Source organism: Carcharodon carcharias, chromosome 6 (assembly GCF_017639515.1).
Source record: "Carcharodon carcharias isolate sCarCar2 chromosome 6, sCarCar2.pri, whole genome shotgun sequence".
Classification (NCBI taxonomy): domain Eukaryota; kingdom Metazoa; phylum Chordata; class Chondrichthyes; order Lamniformes; family Lamnidae; genus Carcharodon; species Carcharodon carcharias.
Genome location: NC_054472.1, coordinates 88,484,368 through 88,506,482, shown reverse-complemented (window position 1 = coordinate 88,506,482; position 22,115 = coordinate 88,484,368). Strand labels below are relative to the sequence as shown.

At 45.2% G+C, this 22,115-nt stretch overlaps 1 protein-coding gene and 1 pseudogene across 1 annotated transcript in view; one reads left to right on the top strand and one right to left on the bottom strand.

Annotated features, from left to right (window-relative positions):
• ppp1r42 (protein phosphatase 1, regulatory subunit 42) overlaps positions 1 to 22,115 on the bottom strand; it is a 125,875-nt gene that overhangs the window by 4,299 nt on the left and 99,461 nt on the right. The window lies entirely within an intron of this gene.
• Positions 3,554 to 6,552, top strand: LOC121279116 (annotated as a pseudogene).

Genomic DNA, 22,115 nt, shown 5'->3' with positions numbered 1-22,115 from the left:
GTAATTACCATCCTCTTCTATCCAACTTCACCAGTTCCACCCCCCTTAATCAGTATATATTTCACCACATCTCTACCGCCCTTTAGATCTGAAAAAGAGTCATACGGACTCTTTGTCTCTCTGTCTCTCTCTCCACAGGTGCTGTCAGACCCACTGAGTTTTTCCAGCATTTTTTGTTTTCATTTCAGATTTCCAGCATCTGTAGTATTTTGCCTTTACTTTAGTTACCATCCTCCTTGGCCTGCAGTATGTCACGGAGATTGAGCAGAGGCAACACAGGAGAACAAGGTGCTCACAGAGGGTGGAGGCGGAGAGGTGGATGACTCTCAGCAGGAGGTCTTAGCAACCCAAGTCTTCAGGGACTAATTCTCTTACCTCAATCTCAATGAGGAACAGTGTTTACAACATGCCAGGTTTATGAGGGAAGTGCTCATTGAAAACCACAACTGGTTGCAGTCAGACCTGCAGCCTCAGAGCAGGATGAGGATGGCACTACGGTGGCTATAACTGTGACCATGGCCATGAACTTCTTTTCACCAGAACTGTTTCAGGCTGGAGTAGGCGACCCCTTTAACATCTCCCAGTTTGCTATTCGCTGCTTTATGAGTATGCTGCATTCACTCTGGCCAGTAAAACAGGAGTGTGCAGCTAATGTGTTTCCCAAAGGTACAGGGTGCCATTGACTGTATATACATTGCTTTGCAGATGGTGCAGCTAAATGCAGAGATGTGCCATAACCACAAAGGGTTCTACTCCCTGACTGTGCAGCTGATGTGAGACCATGCTCAGCACATCAAACAGATGAGTGCCTGGTACTCTGGGAGAAGTTGTGATGCTTTTATTCTGCGCCAGGTCACCGTACAATTAATAGTTCATCCTGCATGTAACACTAAAGGATGACTACTGAGTGACAAGAGCTATCCACCGGCAAGCCGGTTCATTGTTCCAGTGCGCAAGCCAAGCACATATGGGCATTATTCATATAATGAAAGCCATGCTGCCACTACAAAATGATATCATGCAGACTACTGGGGTAATTAAGCAATGCTTGCCACCTGGACTGCTCTGGAGGAGCCCTGCAGTATTTCTTAAGAGTATGGGTCACCATTCGTCATGGTTGGCTGCCGTCTTCACAACCTTGCCATCATAATGGCACAGCCCTTGTCACCAGGTATATAGCAAGAAGCTGAGAAAGAAGACGGGGAGGCATGGAGAAGGAAACCAACACATCCCGTTTCCAGTCAGACTGTCTACAATTAACTCATCCGACTACAGTACCAGTGAACACAACCACAATTCGCCATTCTACAACAATCCCACACGTTACCTTCTGTTTATTACTAATCAATCACAGCATCCTGTTGGCCACCATGCTAAATTAAAGCCAAAACAAAACAACTATTTCAAGTTAATTTCATCAAACAAACCACCTATTAATATGTACAAATATCAACTAATCACCATTGCTCATTTCTTAGAAGACTGGTGATTTTCTGTGGGGAAAATTGTAGGGTGACCTTGAGCAGCTCTGGCCCTTGAATGCCCAGCTTCAGTGCACCACCTTAGCATGGGCTGCAGCAGTCTGGCTGGCTGACCGACAGGTAACAGCAAGGGTACTGACTGAATGGTAACGGTGAGCAGACAAATGCTGTCTTTCTGAAGGTGAATAGCAGGTTTGTGCTCCACAAACCCACTGATACTCACCTGAATGTGCTTCAGCAATCCTAGTAATCTGCTGGATGAGATTGCTGGACTGCTGTGATCCTGCAAGCCCCTTTCAGCACTAATATCTGCAGTCAAGGTGGCAGCAAGCTGAGCCTTCGTGGCACTAAAGTGAACTTGCTTGACTTTGTTCTGAGCTTCCCTCTGCAGCACTCAGATGGATCGGTGCTTTCTGCTTGTGCTGCAGTAAAAGCTGAGACATCGGCTATCAGACATTGCATTATGGGTGGGTATGTAAGTATTCTCATGAAGCTGGCTACCACTTCCACGCTTCAACCTCTGCATCAAGTCTTCAAGTCAAGACTCCCGGCATTGACTTGCAAGGTTATCTGCTGCCATCGCCTTCTCAGAGTTTCTCTGGAGGACCGCTTGGCACCCAATAGATAGAGAATCTCCCTCTTCCTGTCCATCTCCTGCATCGAGACCTCAATGCTGTGTTGGAGAACCTTAAGAAATCATTTTCTGCCAATGTTGTGCCATTCCTGTGTCTTTCCCAGGTCCAAGTGACTTCTGCAATGAATTCCAGCACCTATTCAAGCCAACATGCACCACCTCTTTTAGTGGTGCAGGCTTGCTTTAAGTAGTACAAGCTAGCTTGAACCCCTACTGCCCTCTCAAGATACTCATACTCAGGTATACAGACACTCAACAGTACACAGCGCTGGCATCACAAAGCTTGCAATAAATGGGCGCAGGTTAATCGCACTTTGTGATCCTTGTGACCATTTTTAGGTTTTATCCAATTATTCCCCACAAAGTCTAAACGAGGAAGTGTAAATTAGAACATTTAACTCAGTGTAAGATAATGTACAGAAAGCAAAATAAAGAGAGGGAAAGAAAGATAATTAAATGAGAGGGATAAAAGCCAGAAGGAAAAAGTAAAAAATCGTTATAATTTTATAAAATCTCTGAAAATAATTAAGACCTGAGTGAATGAGGTTCCAATTTGAAAAGGTAAATTTTCAGTGCGACAGGTATTGTTTAGTTATAATTAAACTTATTAATTCTAATTCTGGCCCCTTGAGCATCTCGACTTTAATTGCTCCACTGTGCCTTCAGCTGCCTAAAGTAGTGCTTCCCAAACCTTTGCCTACTGTGACCCCATTTTGAGGCTTGAAAATTGCTGTGACCCTAGGGTGTGAGCTGGGGGGGAGTTGATGGGCAGGGGGGAAGGTAGGAGCTGTGAGAGTGGAGGGTGGCATGGGCCATGAGAGCAAGGGGCTGTTTGAGCTGAGTTTTTTTAAATAAAAACCACTACCTTTTCACTGGCTTTTTCAGAATAGAAATCAAGCCTCAATGATTGGTCAGTTAGGCCATGCCTACTATTAAAAAAAACACAAGGATTTAAAGGGGCCTCGCAGCTGTTAACACTCAGTTGTAGCTCCATGGCAGCCACAGTTTGGGAAGTCTTGCCCTAAGGTCTGGAATTCCCTTCCTAAACCAAACTATTTCTCCTTCCTCTTTTTAGATGCTCTTTAAAACCTATCCCTTTGACCAAGCTTTTGACCCTCTTCCCTAATATTACCTTATACGGCTTGGTGTCCATGTTTGCTTTTTAACACTTCCATGAATCGCCTCAGGACATTTTATTACATTAAATGTGTTATATAAATACAAGTTATTGTTGTTGTTATTAGGAGAGTTGTTCCACAGACTAGACAAGCTACAACCTGACATAGTCATAGGGCTGGATCTTAGCTGTGGAGGCCAGAAATGGAAGTCGGGACTGTATCCAGATCGTGAACTGACCCTGGGAGGAAACAGATATGGGTCCAGGGCTTCATGGGGATGGCTTCTTAATTGATATTAAGGAGGGTTTGGCAGCCAATGAATGGCCGTAAGAGTGGGAACAGTGGCAGGCCAACTCAAGTGCACGCCTGGTTTAAACATAATGGCCGCTGTTTCACTGTTATGATTGGACAGTGAATTATCACAGAAAACTTCATTTTCAAGATGTCTCAGGAGAGCTGGAAGCCTGGAATCCAGGTTAGGGCAGTCCCTCATTTTTCAGATGTGAACCTCAAGGTGATGGGGGAGGCCAAGGGGGAGAGGAGAGGAGGGATGTCCCCTTCCCAGAGGGTGGAAGGAGAAGGCAATCCAAACAGACAAAGCAGGCATTGATGAAGATTGTTGCCACTGTCAGTGGCAGAAGTGTTGCGGGAAGAACCTGGATCCAGTGCAGGAAAAGGTTCAATGACCTGATACAAACTGGCAAGGTGAGTACTACCTCTAAACCTCTGGGTATTCACCCTCCAGGAGACACACCAGCTGAGGAGTGATCAGACCACACGCTGCTCCCGAACATGGGAGGAATGTGTGTACAGGCCACTTACTGATCCTTCAGAATGGCTCTGAGCCATAGTCTTACTGAGGACGTGCCACAACTGAAACATGGATCCTCCAATGAATTTGAACAACTGCATTGGCTTTAGAGGACAGCAATGCCTCATCTCACTCTCTTTTGTCCTTGCAGGAAAAATGGGTACATAATGCCCGAAAGAGGGATCATCACACCAATGGAACATAAAGCGATGGAAATAGCCAGGATCGTAGCCCATGAGGAAGTCGCCCTGACAAAATGTGCAAGCATGGTGAAGATGGTGATTACAGAGGCAAAGCACACATTAAGGTGGTGTATTGGACACCACCATAATCAACATCATGCCAAGCACTGAAGGCAGAATCGTCCTAGATTTGCACTGTGAGGTAGCTGGCGCAATAAAGAACGTTTTACCCGCTGGCTGCAATGGCGGCTTTTCGTGCTGTATCGTTCCATTCCCAATCTTTTTAATAATGCATTCACAGGGAACACACCGGCTCACTGGCGGGCAGGCTTGGATTTCCCCTCCATACCTTGAACTCAGCACTTCCACACTTCAGGCGCCATATTTAAAATGCACCAGAGCGCATGCCAACGTCGTGTCTTCAAACCAGGACTGCTCCAGGTGACAGATGGCCCCGAAAACAAAGAAGTCAGCAGCCCCCAAATTTAGTGACACCTCTCCGGGGCACCTCCTGGACATAATGGAAGGCTGCCACTATGCCCCACTCTGGCCGCAGGAGGTCGACCAGAGTCACCAATCCAACCTGGGAAGCGGTGGCAATGGCAATCAGCGACACCAGAGCACAGAGGAGGTCAGCCATCCAATGCAGGAAGAGGATGAATGCTCTCAACCACCTCATCACTCTCAACTCACACACTCACAAACCCATCACACATCCACAGGGATCTCAGACTTCAAGGGACAAAACCACTAACTCTCACACACACCCTCACATCTCCATCAGACTCATATCCTCTGGAGCTCACGTCCTCATCCTGTCCATGGCTCCACTCACCAGACAAACATTCCCCGCAGTGCCATGGGTCCGCTCACATTCTCTCCATCTGTTTTCATGCAGGAGAAGCTGGCTCACAACAGCAAGGAGGGGTCCCAGACCGGTGCTGGAGTGGCCCACGTTAGACCCCTCACTCACTTTGAGGAGCGTGACATTGCACTGACTGGTGAGGACGTGGATCGTGCCTGCGGCAGCGGTGAGGTCAATGGCGAACACCCACGTGAGGATCCTGCACCACATCATCCCGCTCTCAACACAACTGCGAGTCGAAGAAGTGCATCCGCCTACTCTCTGATGAAGTTAGGGTTAGAGTGGTGAAGTGGAGGTCTCCTTGGGAAGGATGGAGACCCTGGTCCTGCACTCCATCGCAATTGCCATGGGTGAGTTCCTGCAGTGGCAATGTGAGAGGGAAATGGGGCACCTTGACATCCCTCCAGATGCTCCTTCTCCTCAAGGAGTCAGGCAGCTGCCCTCAGACACCCAAAGGGAGAAGGAACAGCAGTTGGACACCCCTGGATTATTCACTCAGGAATCGCAGAGGCCGTCCTCTCTTCCAAGTCCCCTTTGCCTGTGACCCACTCAACCTTGTCCTCTATCACCAGAAAGGGAGCAGCTGGCCCACAGAAGGACAGCCAAAGCAAGCGGGGGCCCTCAAAGCCTTGGCTCTCCAAAGGACACACACAGAAATCATCAAAGGCAACAAGGCCAACTATTGCACAAGCTGTCTCCACCACTCCTGTGGATGTCAGGGCAGCACCTAGAAAAAGTGGTAAGCCTAGAAAAGTTAAGAATTTCTGATCACAGTTGGTTGCATGGGTGAACACATTTTGTCATTTTACAATCTGAAAATATATTCACTTTCACTGAATAATGTGTAATGGTTTCTTTCAGCTTCATTTACAAGCTTTGTGAATTCTCCCCCTGCATTCCCCCCTACCCCTTCCACTGGCAGTTCAGCTGCACACAGCTTGACCACAAGTGATTCTGGAGGGAGTAGTGTGTGGGGGGCAGGGCCTTTGGGAACCTTGTGCAAGCATTCTCCCACGCAAGCGGAGTCTTCCTCTATTACACTCATCTCAATGTCCCGAGCATCTTCCATGCTACTTGTTGTCTGAAACTGAAGATGGTTGATGAGAAAAAAACCAGCTCCCAAGAAGGGAGCCAAGAAAGCCTTAAAGAAATCATCAGCAAAGGGCGGCAAGAAGCAGCAAAGGTCGAGGAAGGAGAGTTATTACATCTACATCTACCAAGTGACAAAGCAGGCCCACCCCGACACCAGCATCTCCTCCAAGGCCATGAGCATCATGAACTCGTTCATGAATGATATTTTTGAGTGCATCGGGGGTGAGATTTCCTGCCTGGCCCATTACAACAAGGGCAGCACCATCAGCTTCTGGGACCACTGTGTGCTTGCTGCTGCCCAGGGAACTGACCAAGCACGCCGTGTCGACAGGGACAAAGGCAGTGACCAAGTACACCAGCTCCAAGTAAAACTCTACTACGGACTGAAAAACCCATTCAGTGGTCCATCTGAGTTGACCTACATCTCTGCCCAGCCACTGATCACACTTGCAAGCAGCACCTGTACCGATCTGACACAAGGCTTTATTCACTTTCGACATCCATGGTAGTTGTCAAGTTTCTTCTCAGCTCCCTCGTACTTTCCCCTCCCCCAGTCACCCATGTTCTTTCCCTATCACTGTTGACTCCCTTGACATCACCTGACCTCCCCACCATCACCTACCTACCAGAACCCTTTTCTTTCTAGGATGTCCAGGTGAACGTGCACGATTCCTATCTTCCTGAGAATCCCACCCCCATCCACATTGACCTCCCCGACCTTCTACTCCCACCCCCAGGATCCGTGTCTGCCTGTGAACCCTTGCAATCCTTTCTACTGCTACTGTCGCACCTTCAGCCTTCCACCCTTTTGGCTCACTCTGCCTCCTCTCACACCATTCCTTTCTATCATGCCCACCCTCCATTTGCTCCCCAGGACGCAGACATTGACTCAACTGACCCATCCCTTGCACTTCACCTGGACATTCACCCCCTTACTCCCTCCTCCACTTTACTCCTTCCTCCGCCCGGACTCCTTCCTCCCCCGGACTCCCTCTTCCTCCGATACTCCTTCCCCCCTCTGACCTGCTTCTTCCCTCTTGACTCCTTCCCCCTCCAAACTCCTTCCTCCCCCAGACTTCTTCTCTCTGGGCTCCTCTCCCTGGCCAAGATCGTGATGTTCCGAAGCAGAACTCAAACATCAACAGTGACCTCCCACCTTCCGTGAGCTGCTTTGCGGCAGAGCCATGTCCATGAGGATCCACTCAGCATGTGATGCACGTGTTCCTTCAGCGTCCAGTAGCTGTAGGGCTCCAGCATCTTCTGCTCCTTTGGTGTCAGCTATGTGAGCAAGGCCCTAATGTTAAGTCCCAACTTCTGCATGAGACACTTGTCCAGACATGTTCTGGGTCGATGCGTTTTCGCCCCAATGTGGGCAGTAAATTTGACATAGGGGAACGATTCTGGCGAGCAGGCAAGATGATGAGATGCAAGTGCATTGAAATTAGGTTCTTGACGTTGGATGGAGGGAAAGGTGGCTGTCCATTGAAGGCAAATCGGATGATGGCAAACTGGTTTCAAGATGGAGTAAAACCGATTTTTGGCCTTCTCGCTATATTGTCCGCTCATGTCCATCATGATACCCGATGCCAACACGGGCGGAAAATTTCAGCCTGAGTTGCATTGGGAAGCCTAAGCAATGTCCTCCAAGGCTACTCTCATGATGTCTTTTAATGTCTCCCACAGATGAAGATACCCAACCAAAGAGACATTCACCCTCTCCATCAGTGGGCTAGGATCACCATCAAAGATTCAAAGAAGCACTGTCACACCTTACAAGTTCACTATCCACTAGCACAGATGCACTCAGTTTGGTGGGTCCTTGCACACAATTACATAGGGTGGCATTGGGAGACAGATGAGCACTACTCTAACGGGGAGGAGGAGGAGGTGCCATGTGCAGAGCAGCTGAGCTGAGTTTCCCTCAGCTGAGCCCAGATGCAGGAATTCAGGAGTGACTGAAAAGGAAGTTCTACCTTGTTTTATTCTTTCACGGGATGCATCACTGGCTAGGCCAGCATTTATTGCCCATCCCTAATTGACCTTGACAAGGTGGTGGTGAGCCATCTTCTTGAACGGCTGCAGTCCATATGCTATAGTTACACCCACGGTGCTGTTAGGAAGGGAGTTCCAGGTGTCACAGAACTATCATATTTTACATAATATTATCGTGGGGGTGTTGTAAAGTTGGCTTATGTTTGTGTGTGTGTGTGGATGGTTTTGTCTGTGTGGCTGATTTAATTAACTTAGAGATGGATAGGCTGTAAGCTTGGAATTATCAAAAGAGTTAGGTGAAAGCGCATGTGAAATGCTAATGAGTGAAGAGGGTAAAGTCTCAGCAGATATGGTGTGAATGAAATTTGGAGAGGTGTTTGGTTTCCAAAGAAACTTGGTAGGATGTTTACAACTAACGGGATACATAAGGCAGGTTATTATGTTGATTTTCCCGAAAGTGCTGACCATAATGACATATAAAAGAGTTTTATATTATGGGAAAAGAAAATTCCAAAGACATGTGGGAACAATGGGGTTTACAGATTAAAGAGGAAGAAATATATTTAAAGAAGGATGGAAGGCTGTGTGAGGTGTGGTCATGTAATATCTGAAAAGTACACCATGTGAAATAGACTTGGGGAAAGCCTCTAACCACTTTGCAGAAGTCTGCTGTTCCATAAGTCATGTTAAAAGGCTTTGGAATTTCACAAGAGTGGGTGCTTGTGGTAACCTTGCTGGATTGTCGCTATAAACTTAAAATCTATTTTTTGGACTGTTGTCTTAAAGGGGGTGTGCAGTTGAGGGTCTGGTTAACTAGGAATTTGGGGAATTGTTATATTAAGTAGCCGTGTAATTGTAATCGTGTGTATGTGTTTTATTTTTTTCGTCTGTTATTAAATATTTTAATTTAAATTGTAAAATCTCTAAAGGCTTTAGTGGACTCATTACTTCTGAATTCAATGCACAAACCTTCTTGTAATAGGTACAAATTGCAAAATGGTTGTGATAGCATGGCCAAGTTTCCCTTGTGGATTTGGGCAACCTGGTGTACCATAACATGGGATTTTGGCCCAGTGACAGTGGAGGAATGACGATTTAGTTCTAAGTCAAGATGGTGTGTGGCATGGAGGGGAACACACACAAACATGAACCAACATAAGCAGGTGGTAGTGTTCCCATGCATCTGCTGTCTTTGTCCTTCCAGGTGGTAGAGATTGCAAATTTGGAAAGTGCTGTTGAAGGGAGCGTGACAAATTGCAGCAGAACATCTTGTAGATGGTACACATTGCTGCTACTGTGTGTCAGTGGTGAAGGGAGTGAATGTTTAACAAGGTGGATGGAGTGCCAATCTAGCAGGCTGCTTTATCCTGCATGATGTCGAACTTCTTGAGCGTTGTTAGAGCCACATTCATTCAGGCAAATGGAGAATATTCCATCACACTCCTGGCTTGTGACTTATAGGTGGTGGACAGTCTTTGGAGGGTCAGGAGATGAGTTACTTGTCACAAAATTGCCAAACTTTGACCTGCTTTTGTAGCCACAGTATCTATATGGCTAGTCCAGTTTAGATTTCTGGTCAATGGTAACCCCCGGATGTTGATAGTGGTGGATCAAGCAATTGTAATGCCATTGAATGGAAGTGAGACGGTTAGATTATGTCTTGTTGAAGATGGTCATAACCTGGCACTTGTGTGGTACAAATGTTACTTGCCAATTATCAGCCCAAGCCTGAATGTTATCCAGGTCCTGCTGTATATGGACAAGGACTGCTTCAGTAGCTAAGGATCGAGTCATGAATGGAGGGAAGATCATTGATAAAGTAGCTGAAGATAGTTGGGCACTACTCTGAGGAAGTCCTGCAGCAATGTCCTGGGACTGAGATGATTGATCTCCAACAACCAAAACCATGTTCATGCTAGGTAGTCACTCTCACCTCCCCTCTTAAGTTCAGTTCTTTTGTCCATGTTTGGACTAATGCTATAACTAGGTCAGTAGCCGAGTGTCCCTGGTGGAATCCAAATGGAGAGTCAGTGAACTGTGTAAGTGCTGCTTGATAGCACTGTTGACAACACCTTCCATCACTTTGCTGATGACTGAGAGGAGGCTCAATGGACAATAATTGACCAGGTTGGATTTGTCCTGCTTTTTGTGGACAGGACATACTTGGCAATTTGCCACATTGTCAGGTAGATGACAGTGTTGTAGCTGTACTGAAACAGCTTGGCTCTGGACACGGCTAGTCCTGGAGTCTTCAGTATGTTATGACATTAGTGGTGATGTGTGCCAGGCGGACCAAATCCACAAGGGAAACTTGGCCATGCTATCACAATGGTTTTGCAATTTGTAATTATTACGAGATGATTTGTGCAATGAATTCAGAAGTAATGTGTCCACTTTAGAGATTTAAAAAATTAAATTAAAATATTTATTAACAAAAGCAAAGATTTCAAGCACATACATAAGATTATAGTTACTTAATTCTATAACAAATCCTAAAATTTCTAATTAACCTGACTTCCAACTACACTTTAAAGCAACAGTCCAAAATAGATTTTAAATTTAGATAAGCAATCCAGCAAGTTTACCACAGCACCAACACAACAGTGGAATTCCAAAGGTGTTTCTCCAACTTTGGTTACTTGACAGTGCAGACTTCTGCACAAATGGCTAGAGGCTTTTTTCCCAAGGCTGTTTTACACTGTCCTTTTAGATCTTATATGGCCCCTCAACATAGTTTTCCATCCTTTTTTATATATGTTTCTCTCTCTTAAATCTGTAAATTGTTCTATATGTCTTTGGAAATTTACTTTTCCCATTATATAAAAATTTTTCATGTTGCCAATATAGCCAGTACCTTTGAGAAAAATAAACATACTGCTTGGCCTTGTTTATCTTGTTAGTTGTAAACATCCTATCATCCCTTTGAAACCTAAACAACTCCTTCACTTATCTAAAAATGCAAATTTACTTCACACCCTACATGCTGCCCTATCCACGTTTACACATTAGCATTTCAAATGCCTTTTACACCTAATTTCTTTTGATAATTTCAACCTTGCAGTATATCTGACTCCAATTCAATTAAATCACACAGACAGGAACATACATGCTCATACTCATAAATCTACTTTGCAATAAACCTCAATAATATTATGAAAAATATGATAGTTTTACGACAAGTACTACTGCCATGGTCTTTTCAGTATCTAGTGCCTTAGGCATTTCTTGATATCACACGGACTGAATTAAATTTGCTGAAGATTGGCATCTGTGATACTGGGGACATCGGGAGGAGGTTCTTTTAGCTGAAGATGGTTGCAGACGCTTCAGCCTTGTTTTTTGCACTGATGGGTTTGACTCCCCCGAGTTTGAAGATGGGGATACTTGTGCAGCTTCCGGTTAGTTGTTTAATTGTCGAGGAAAGAGTTAACTCTAATGATAGCTACTGAGCATGTGCATAAGGAGCTATCTTATAGTGATGTTACTCACTGAGAGAAGATGAGTGAGAAGCAATTTATACAGGAGCTGTAGCTATCTCCTTATGTTCTATAACATTGTAAATAGTTAATGATGTAAATGAAGGTGTTTTAAACAAAAGACCATTGCCTCCAGCAAGATCTCTTCTTGATTAAGAAACCAAAGAATCCTGAGGCAAACCCACAATAATAGACGGTGGTAGCAGTGATTACACACACAGAGGAACAGTGGGAAAAGGCAGGAAAAGCTGGTGAGAAATCCAGCAATAACACAGAGCAGTGGACTTCAAGGTCAACCCAGCAATTACACCAGATATGAAAGACACAGGGATAGTCCAGCGACTAGCAAGACAAGCAGCGCAAGAAAAGGAACCTCAACCCAGGGTGAGAAACGGCTACCACTTTACCTTTCCCAGAATCATTACAAAACCTAGAGGGTCCCTGGCAGGCTGAGCAATGGCAAAATTGGCAAAGGTGTTTAAACTGGTACTGCAACGCCTCAGGTCTCGCGAGTAAAAAATAACTAAGACCAAGTTAGCACTTTGTTACATGCTGTCGGGAGCATTGCAGACGATGTGCTGGCCAGACAGGTGGTGAACAAAGACACAGTTACCTACAAGGAAGTCATCAGAGCTTTAAACTCATACTTCAGTCTCCGTAGAATTATTGTGATAGAGAGGACAAAATTTAATTGACACAATCAAAAACAGGGCGAAGCGATCAACTCATTCATCAAAGAATTGTACCATCTAGCTGACGATTGTGAGTACCGAACAAAAAAAAAGACCATCTGATCAGAGATAAAACAGTCGTGGGTGCTTTAGATGAAAACCTCTCTTTTTACAATCTCAGGAAGATTTTAGTGAAGCTATACAATTGGCCAGACAAGCCAAAGAACGGAGGCAGAATAGAGTCTTTGTAAAATATGCGAGGGAAATCCTCCAGGAACAGCCCGATGAAGTCATTCAGTTTGAGGGTTGTAAAACCAAAAGTATAGCAATGCAGAAACCGGGGAAATGCCCTGACAAGGTGCCAACCGCCATTTCCCAATGTCCCCACTGTGGCGGGAAGAAAGTCCACAGGCACAAAGAATGTCCTGCCCAAATTGCACAGTGCCATGCGTGTGGCAAGACAGGCCATTTTAAAGCAGTCTGCCATTCCAGGAAATCTGTGTTAACAGGACAGAAGGGAATATCTGCTGAAGGAACCTCCATTCAAGAAGTTCAAGAACCTGACAACAGGAAATCAGCTTCCTAGGAAACATAAAGGAAAATAAAGGCCAATACTGGGGTGCTAACATTGAAGTCAATGAACATCCTACTAAGATCAAATTGAACACCGGAGCTAGTGTCTCAGTTTTATCTGGCAGAGTTTCATGACTGATCAAAATAACTCTGCAACCTTCCTCTATTCAACTCTAAGGTCCAGGAGGGATCAAGCTTAATGTTAAAGGTCAGCTTGATGCAACAGTAAAGTACAAAGATAAGAAAATTTCTGAGACATTATATGTTATTCAGAATCAAGAATGCTCTTGGTTGAGCAGAAACAGCTGCATAGCTTTGAATTTGATTCTGAAAGTCAGTGAAGTCAATGAACAAGCACAAGATAATGAATTTAGAAAGGAATTCAGCGCACTCCTCAGAGCCTTGGGTAAATTGAAGACTGTGTAGCACATCATGCTCAAGACAGATGAAAAACCTTAAAATGAGCTGGTTAAGGAACTCATTAAGAGCTTAAAAATGGGAGCAGTTGAGAATTTTTCAGCAGAGCATCAGCTTCATGCACTGTGTGGAGCAAACAGGTGAAGGGAGATGGGACATGGTAGGGACCCAGTCAATCGCAACTCCAGGGAATTACCTGAACCCCATAAAAGGGGTGGTGGCTGAAAAGAGTGGTGGTTCCATACAGAATTAGCTGGAGTAAGTCACTTTATTAGTACAGGTATGGTGTCTAGTGAGATACTCTTCCTACTGAGCAAGCCATCTGCGGGGAGGCGATGGTGTGTGGTATTGTTACTGGACTACTGATCCAGAGACCCAGGGTAATGCTGTAGGGATCTGGGTTCAAATTCCATCACGGCAGATGATGGAATTTGAATTCAATAAAAATCTGGAATTAAATGTCCAATGATGACCATGAAACCATTGTCGATTGTTCCAAAAACCCATCTGTCACCCTTACTTGGTCTGGCCTACACGTGACTCCAGACCCACAACAATGTGGTTGACTGCAAGCCACTCAGTTGTTACAAACCGCTACAAAGTCACAAAAAAGGAATGAAACTGGACGAACCACCCAGCATCAACCTAGGCACCGGAAATGACAACGGCTATCTCAGCCCTGTCGACCCTGCAAAGTCCTCCTTACTAACATCTGGGGGATAGTGCCAAAATTGGGAGAGCTGACATAGTCATCCTCACGGAATCATACCTTACAGATAATGTCCCAGACATGACCATCGCTGGATATGTCCTGTCCCACCGGCAGAACAGACCCAGCAGAGGTGGCAGCACAGTGATATACAGCCAGGAGGGAGTTGCCCTCGGAATTCTCAACATCGACTCCGGACCCCATGAAGTCTCATGGCATCAGGTCAAACATGGGCAAGGAAACCTCCTGCTGATTACCACGTACCGCCCTCCCTTAGTTGACGAATCAGTGCTCCTCCATGTCGAAAAACACTTGGAGGAAGCACTGAAGGTGACAAGGGCGCAGAATGCACTCTGGTTGGGGGACTTCAATGTACAACAGCAAGAGTTGCTTGGGAGCAGCACAACTGACTGAGCTGGCCGAGTCCTAAAGGACATAGCTGCTAGACTGGGTCTACAGCAGGTGGTGAGGGAACCAACAAGAGGGAAAAACATATTTGACCTCATCCTCACCAACCTGTCTGCCGCAGATGCATCAGTCCATTACAGTATTGGTAAGAGTGACCACTGCACAGCCATTGTGGAGATGAAGTCCAGCCTTCACATTGAGGATACCCCTCCATTGTGTGGCACTACCACTGTTCTAAATGGTATAGATTTTGAACAGATCTAGCAACTCAAGACTGGGCATCCATGAGGCGCTGTGGGCCACCAGCAGCAGCAGAGTTGTACTTGAACACAATCTGTAACCTCATGGCCCAGCGTATCCCCCACTCTACCATTACCATCAAGCCAGGGGGTCAACCCTAGTTCAATGAAGAGTGCAGGAGGGCATGCCTAGAGCAGCACCAGACATACCTAAAAATAAGGTGACAACCTGGTGAAGCTATAACACAGGGCTACTTGCATGCCAAACAGCATAAGCAGCAAGTGATAGACAGGGCTAAGCGATCCCACAACCAATGGATCAGATCTAAGTTCTGCAGTCCTGCCACATTCAGTCGTGAATGGCGGTGAACAATTAAACAACTCACTGGAGCAGGAGGCTCCACAAATATCCCCATCCTTAATGATGGAGGAGCCCAGCACATCAGTACAAAAGGTAAGGCTGAAGCATTTACTACAATCTTCAGCCAGAAGTGACGAGTGGATGATCCATTTCAGCCTCCTCCGGAGGTCCCCAGCATCACAGATGCCAGATTTCAGCCAATTTGATTCACTCCATGTGATATCAAGAAACAGCTGAAGGCACTGGATACTGCAAAGACTATGGGCCCTGACAATATTCTGACAATAGTACTGAAGACTTGTGCTCCAGAGCTTGCCGCGGCCCTAGCCAAGTTGTTCCAGTACAGCTACAACACTGGCATCTACCCGCTATGTGAAAAATTGCCCAGGTATGTCCTCCACACAAAAAGCAGGACAAATCCAACCTGGCCAATTACCACCCCATCAGTCTACTTTCCATCATCAGTAAAGTAATGGAAGGGGTCATCAACAGTGTTATCAAGCGGCACTTGCTTAGCAATAACCTGCTCACTGACGCCCAGTTTGTGTTCCGCCAGGGCCATTCAGCTCCTGACCTCATTACAGCCCTGGTTCAAACATGGACAAAAGAGCTGAACTCCCGGGGTGAAGTGAGAGTGATTTCCCTTGACATCAAGGCAGCTTTTGACAGAGTGTGGCAACAAGGAGCCCTAGCAAAACTGGAGTCAATGGGAATCAGGGGGAAAACTCTCTGCTGGTTGGAGTCATACCTAGCACAAAGGAAGATGGTTGTAGTTGTTGGAGGTCAGTCATCTCAGCTCCAGGACATCACTGCAGGAGTTCCTGAGGGTAGTGGCCTCGACCCAACCATCTTCAGCTGCTTCATCAATGACATTACTTCCATCATAAGGTCAGAAGTGGGGATGTTCACTGATGATTGCACAATGTTCAGCACTATTCGTGACTCCTCAGATACTGAAGCAGTCCATGTTCAAATGCAGCATGACCTGGAGAATATCCAGGCTTGGGCTGACAAGTGGCAAATAATATTCACACCATACAAGTGTCAGACAATGACCATCTCCAACAAGAGAGAATCCAATCATCGCCCCTTGATGTTATTCAATGGCATTACCATCACTGAATCCCCCACTATCAACATCCTGGGGGGTTACCATTGACCAGAAACTGAACTGGACTAGCCATATAAATACTGTGGCTACAAAAGCAGGTCAGAGGCTAGGAATAGTGCAACGAGTAACTCACCTCCTGACTCCCCAAAACCTGTCCATCATCTACAAGGCACAAGTCAGGAGTGTGATAGAATACACCCCACTTGCCTGGAGGATTGCAGCTCCTACAATAATCAAGAAGCATGACACCATCCAGGACAAAGCAGCCCGCTTGATTGGTACCACATTCACAAACATTCACTCCCTCCACCACCAACACACAATAGCAGCAGTGTGTATCTACAAGATGCACTGCAGGAATTCACCATGGCTCCTTCCACAGCACCTTCCAAACCCACAACCACTACCATCTAGGAGGGCAAGGGCAGCAGATAGATGGGATCACCACCACCTAGAAGTTCCACTCCGAGTCACTCACCATCCTGACTTGGAAATATATCGCCGTTCCTTCACTGTCGCTGGGTCAAAATCCTGGAACTCCCTTCCTAACAGCACTCTGAATGTACCCACACCACATGGACTGTGGCGGTTCAAGAAGGCAGCTCACCACCACCTTCTCAAAGGCAACTAGGGATGGATAATAAATGCGGGCCCAGCCTGCGAAGCCCATATCCGATGAATAAATTTTTTAGAAGGCACAAATGAAACTTGACATGCAACATGATAAAGCATTTGTAGCTGGAAAGGCAGCAGATTTGCAATTTCCCTAATTAGGACATGATATTGCATCCCTTTAACAAAACCTAGCATGTCTAAAGCAGAATATTAAAGTGTGTTAATGGCATCAGATGATAGGAATTTGAGAGAAAAAAAGCAAATTGTCTTAAAATTACATCGACAATTTGCTCATCCCTCTTGTCACAGATAAAAATCCTACTAAAGGTGGTTGATAATGAATACATAAAGATTATTGAACAGATTAGTGAAAATGTGATATATGCTAAAAATATCAGAGGACACCATCACAGCTAATTAATTTTCCAAAGATGAGTTTAGTGACATGCAAAAATATGAACATTTTAGTTATGAACCACAGCCGAAAGCCCTTACAGCAATGGGCTCTGAAAGAAATCACACGGTGATCAAATAGATGCTGCATAAGATCTTAGTTGACTAACCAAATTCCGTGATTCCTCTGACACCTTACGTCACATCAACAATTTCCAGTTCCCTGGCCCCAACCGCTTCCTCTTCACCATGGACGTCCAATCCCTCTACATCTCCATCCCCCACCAGGATGGTCTGAGGGCCCTTAGCTTCTTCCTCGAACAGAGGCCCGAACAATCCCCATCCACCACTACTCTTCTCCGTCTGGCTGAACTTTGTTCTCACGCTGAACAATTTCTCCTTCAACTCCTCTCACTTCCTCCAAATAAAAGGTGTGGCTATGGGTACCCGCATGGGCCCCAGCTATGCCTGTCTCTTTATGGGGTATGTGGAACATTCCTTGTTCCAGTCCTACTCCGGCCCCCTTCCACAACTCTTTCTCCGGTACATCGATGATTACTTCGGTGCTGCTTCATGCTCTCGTCGGGACTTGGAAAAATTTATTAATTTTGCTTCCAATCTCCACCCCTCCATCATTTTCACGTGGTCCATCTCTGACACTTCCCTTCCCTTCCTTGACCTCTCTGTCTCAATCTCTGGTGATAGACTGTCCACCAATATCCATTACAAACCACCGACTCACATAGCTACCTCAACTACAGCTCCTCACACCCCGCTTCCTGTAAGGACTCCATCCCATTCTCTCAGTTCCTTCGCCTCCGTCGCATCTGTTCCGATGATGCTACCTTCAAAAACAGTTCCTCTGACATGTCCTCCTTCTTCCTTAACCGAGGTTTTCCACCCATGGTCGTTGACAGGGCCCTCAACCGTGTCCGGCCCATCTCCCGCGCATCCGCCCCTACGCCTTCTCCTCCCTCCCAGAAACATGATAGGGTCCCCCTTGTCCTCACTTATCACCCCACCAGCCTCCACATTCAAAAGATCATCCTCCGCCATTTTCGCCAACTCCAGCATGATGCCACCACCAAACACATCTTCCCTTCACCCCCCCTATCGGCATTCCGTAGGGATCGCTCCCTCCGGGACACCCTGGTCCACTCCTCCTTCACCCCCTACTCCTCAACCCCCTCCTATGGCACCACCCCATGCCCACTCAAAAGATGCAACACCTGCCCCTTCACTTCCTCTCTCCTCACCGTCCAAGGGCCCAAACACTCCTTTCAAGTGAAGCAGCATTTCACTTGCATTTCCCCCAACTTAGTCTACTGCATTCGTTGCTCCCAATGTGGTCTCCTCTACATTGGACAGACCAAACGTAAACTGGGCGACCGCTTTGCAGAACACCTGCGGTCTGTCCGCAAGAATGACCCAAACCTCCCTGTCGCTTGCCATTTTAACACTCCACCCTGCTCTCTTGCCCACATGTCTGTCCTTGGCTTGCTTCATTGTTCCAGTGAAGCCCAATGCAAACTGGAGGAACAACACCTCATCTTCCGACTAGGCACTTTACAGCCTTCCGGACTGAATATTGAATTCAACAACTTTAGGTCTTGAGCTCCCTCCCCCATCCCCACCCCCTTTCTGCTTCCCCCTTCCGTTTTTTTCCAATAAATTATATAGATTTTTCTTTTCCCACCTATTTCCATTATTTTTAAATATTTTAAAATCTTTTATGCTCTCCCCACCCCCACTAGAGCTATACCTTGAGTGCCCTACCATCCATTCTTAATTAGCACATTCGTTTAGATAATAGCACCAACTTTAACACCTATGTGTTCTTTTGTTCTATTGTTGGTGACATCTTTTGATGATCTGCTTCTATCACTGCTTGTTTGTCCCTACAACCACACCAACCCCCTCCACTTCTCTCTCTCTTTCTCTCTGCCACCCCCCCCCCACCCCCACACACCTTAAATCAGCTTATATTTCAACTCTTTCTTGGACTCGAACTCAAGTTCTGTCGAAGGGTCATGAGGACTCGAAACGTTAACTCTTTTCTTCTCCGCCGATGCTGCCAGACCTGCTGAGTTTTTCCAGGTAATTCTGTTTTTGTTTTGGATTTCCAGCATCCGCAGTTTTTTTGTTTGTAACCAACTTGCAAGCTAACATCTGCCCTAGCATGGGCAGTCTAAGCAAAGAATTTGCTTCAATTGGTTCGGGACTATCATCTATGGGAGGAATTTCAAAGTAACCTTCTGTGCTGTGTGATTATCCTCTGGCCCAAGAAGGGACAACAATTAGGTTCCACTTTTTCTTTGCATTTGAATATCCTATATGCAGGGAAAAGGGCATTCATCAAGGCAGAATTCTCAGAAAATTCGGCAAGCTTAATAGCATCACATAAGAACATCAGAGATAAACTTTAATTCTGGGGAATTAGTAAACGATAAAAGAGATGGTCAGAAAGAGTGGAAAAGTCTGGTTAAGGCAATAGGGTGGGAAGACACGGTAGTCAAACTGTTAAGGTACATTCATCTCTGTTAATTAGGATTGAATATAAACTTTTAGAATCTGAGCAATTAATAGGTGATGAGGCATCCTGTACCTTATATATTCAAATATTTGGCAGTTACAAGGAACAGAATAAGGTAGATAAGGGGCAGGGTGATGATAGACAAGGTAATACTAATGCACAGAACAGGACTATTGTACTCAAATGACAACTGCCTAAAGTAAGTACTAGGGTAATGTACATACCAGGAGGATTCAATGAATGGACCCGGATTAGGGATTAGGACTTTGGGATTAGTCAACGATCACGTACTGGTGACAGATCCTCTGATCATGGGAGGAAGAGATTCTGTAACAGTGGTCCAGAAAGACATAGGAGGGCAAGTATAGACCATAGCTTGGCTAGGCTATGCAATAGAGCAAGGACAATCAAACAATCTATGAATACTACTAGATGTAGAAGCCCTTACAATCATGAAGCTTTGGTGGCTGCAAACAAATTAGAACAAGATAAATTAATAAGAGAGGTCAAACAAAAAGAGTTGGATAGTTTGAAGGAATTTGGTGTCCACTCTGAAGTGCCAGATAGGGGACAGCCAGCCTTACTACACTGATGAATATGTATGGGAAACAGCAATCACAGATGCGACATGTAAGGTTATTGCAAGACTAGTGACTCAGGGTTTTTAAGAAAGACATGGAAATCAAGAGGTAGGAATGGATTTCTCCACAGCAGGAAAAGTAATCTTGAGAATTTTCTTAGCTCTGGCCACATTCTTGGAAATGTAGGTTGATTGCTATAAAGGAAAGTGGTTTTTGGATCTACCTAAAGAAGCAAGCGACATAGAAGGGAAGCTGTGGGAACTAAACAAATGTGTTTATGGATTGAATGATGCATCAAGGGGATAGTATTTCTTGGTTAACTCGGTCTTGCTGAAAGTAGGTTGTATTCAACTGAAAGCATATTCAGCAATGTTCTACTGGTATCACAAAAAGAAACACACAGGCATCTTTATGATGTATGTCAATGATTTTCTATGGGTAGGCTTTGTGGAATTGATGCAATTTGTTAAAAATAAGATCAAAGGAGAATTTGAGATTGGAATTCAGGCTTCAAGGGCCTTTTAATATATAAGCTTAGGCATTAATCAGTATAGGTCAGGAATAACCTTGAATCAACAATGCTATCTAGAAAGTGTTGCATGTATCCTGATAAATCAGGCCAGGTAATCACAGAAAGATGGTCCTGCATCCAAAGAAAAAACAAAGTAGTCAAGAAACTTGATCAGACAGTTAAATTGGCTATGTTCTCAGAAAAGTCCCGATGCCAGTTACGTTGCATTGGAACTCAGTACTATGATGAAAAAGGCTATTGAAGAAGTTTTGGGGGAAAATGAAACATTAAAGATACTAAATTTGGAGAAATATATACTTAAGCTTGCAACCTTGGGTGACCTGAAGGTCATTAAATTAGTAATAAAAACAGGAAATGCTGGAAAAACTCAGCAGGTCTGGCAGCATCTGTGGAGAAACAGAGTTAATATTTTGAGTCTGTATGAACCTTCTTCAGAGCTGAAGAAGGGTCATACAGACTCTAAACTTTAACTCTGTTTTTAACTCTCCACAGGTGCTCTCAGACCTGCTGAGTTTTTCCAGCATTTTCTATTTTTATTTCAGATTTCTAGCATCTGCAATATTTTTGCTTTTATTTTGACATTAAATTAGTCATTTTTTAGTGACACTTCTCATGGCAATCTCCCAGATGGGTATTTGAGTACAGCTGGATGTATAATATTCTTGGTGGGTAAAAATGGAGTGTTCTCCATGTTATGATCCCCAGCTGAGGTTACCACAGGGCAAGCCTGATCCCTGGGTGGAACCCAACTTAATAGATCCTACACATTAACTGTATTCCTCTCCGCAGATGCTGTTAGGCCTGCTGAGTTTTTCCAGGTATTTTTGTTTTGGATTTCCAGCATCCACAGTTTTTTGCTTTTATATTGATAGATCCTAACTTTTATTTGGTTGTTTGGATACGTGGAGAGGGGCTACTGAACAGAGTCACCAGAGTCAGCTAAAGAACTTTTAACAAAAGCATAAAGCATTCATCAAACAAGAAAAGATGGACTATATCACAAAATACTCCTTCGCCCACAACCATACCTTTACAGATATATACAGATTTGCAAGGATAACACAAGTTACAAAAGCAATTTTATACTCTAATGTTCACAGCAAGTACAGTCCATGTAAACTAACTGGTGACCTATGGTCAGGCACATCACACTCTAAAACCAAGTGACAGATGCCACCCCAGACAGATGCTATGGATCTCTCCTCAACTCCCCCCAGACTCTTGTCACTGTGAGCCAACTAGCCTCACTGAACTCCATTTTTCACACGAGGGTTTCCAATCTCCACTCTCCAAGGGCTCACTTTGGAATCTTCTCCTAAAC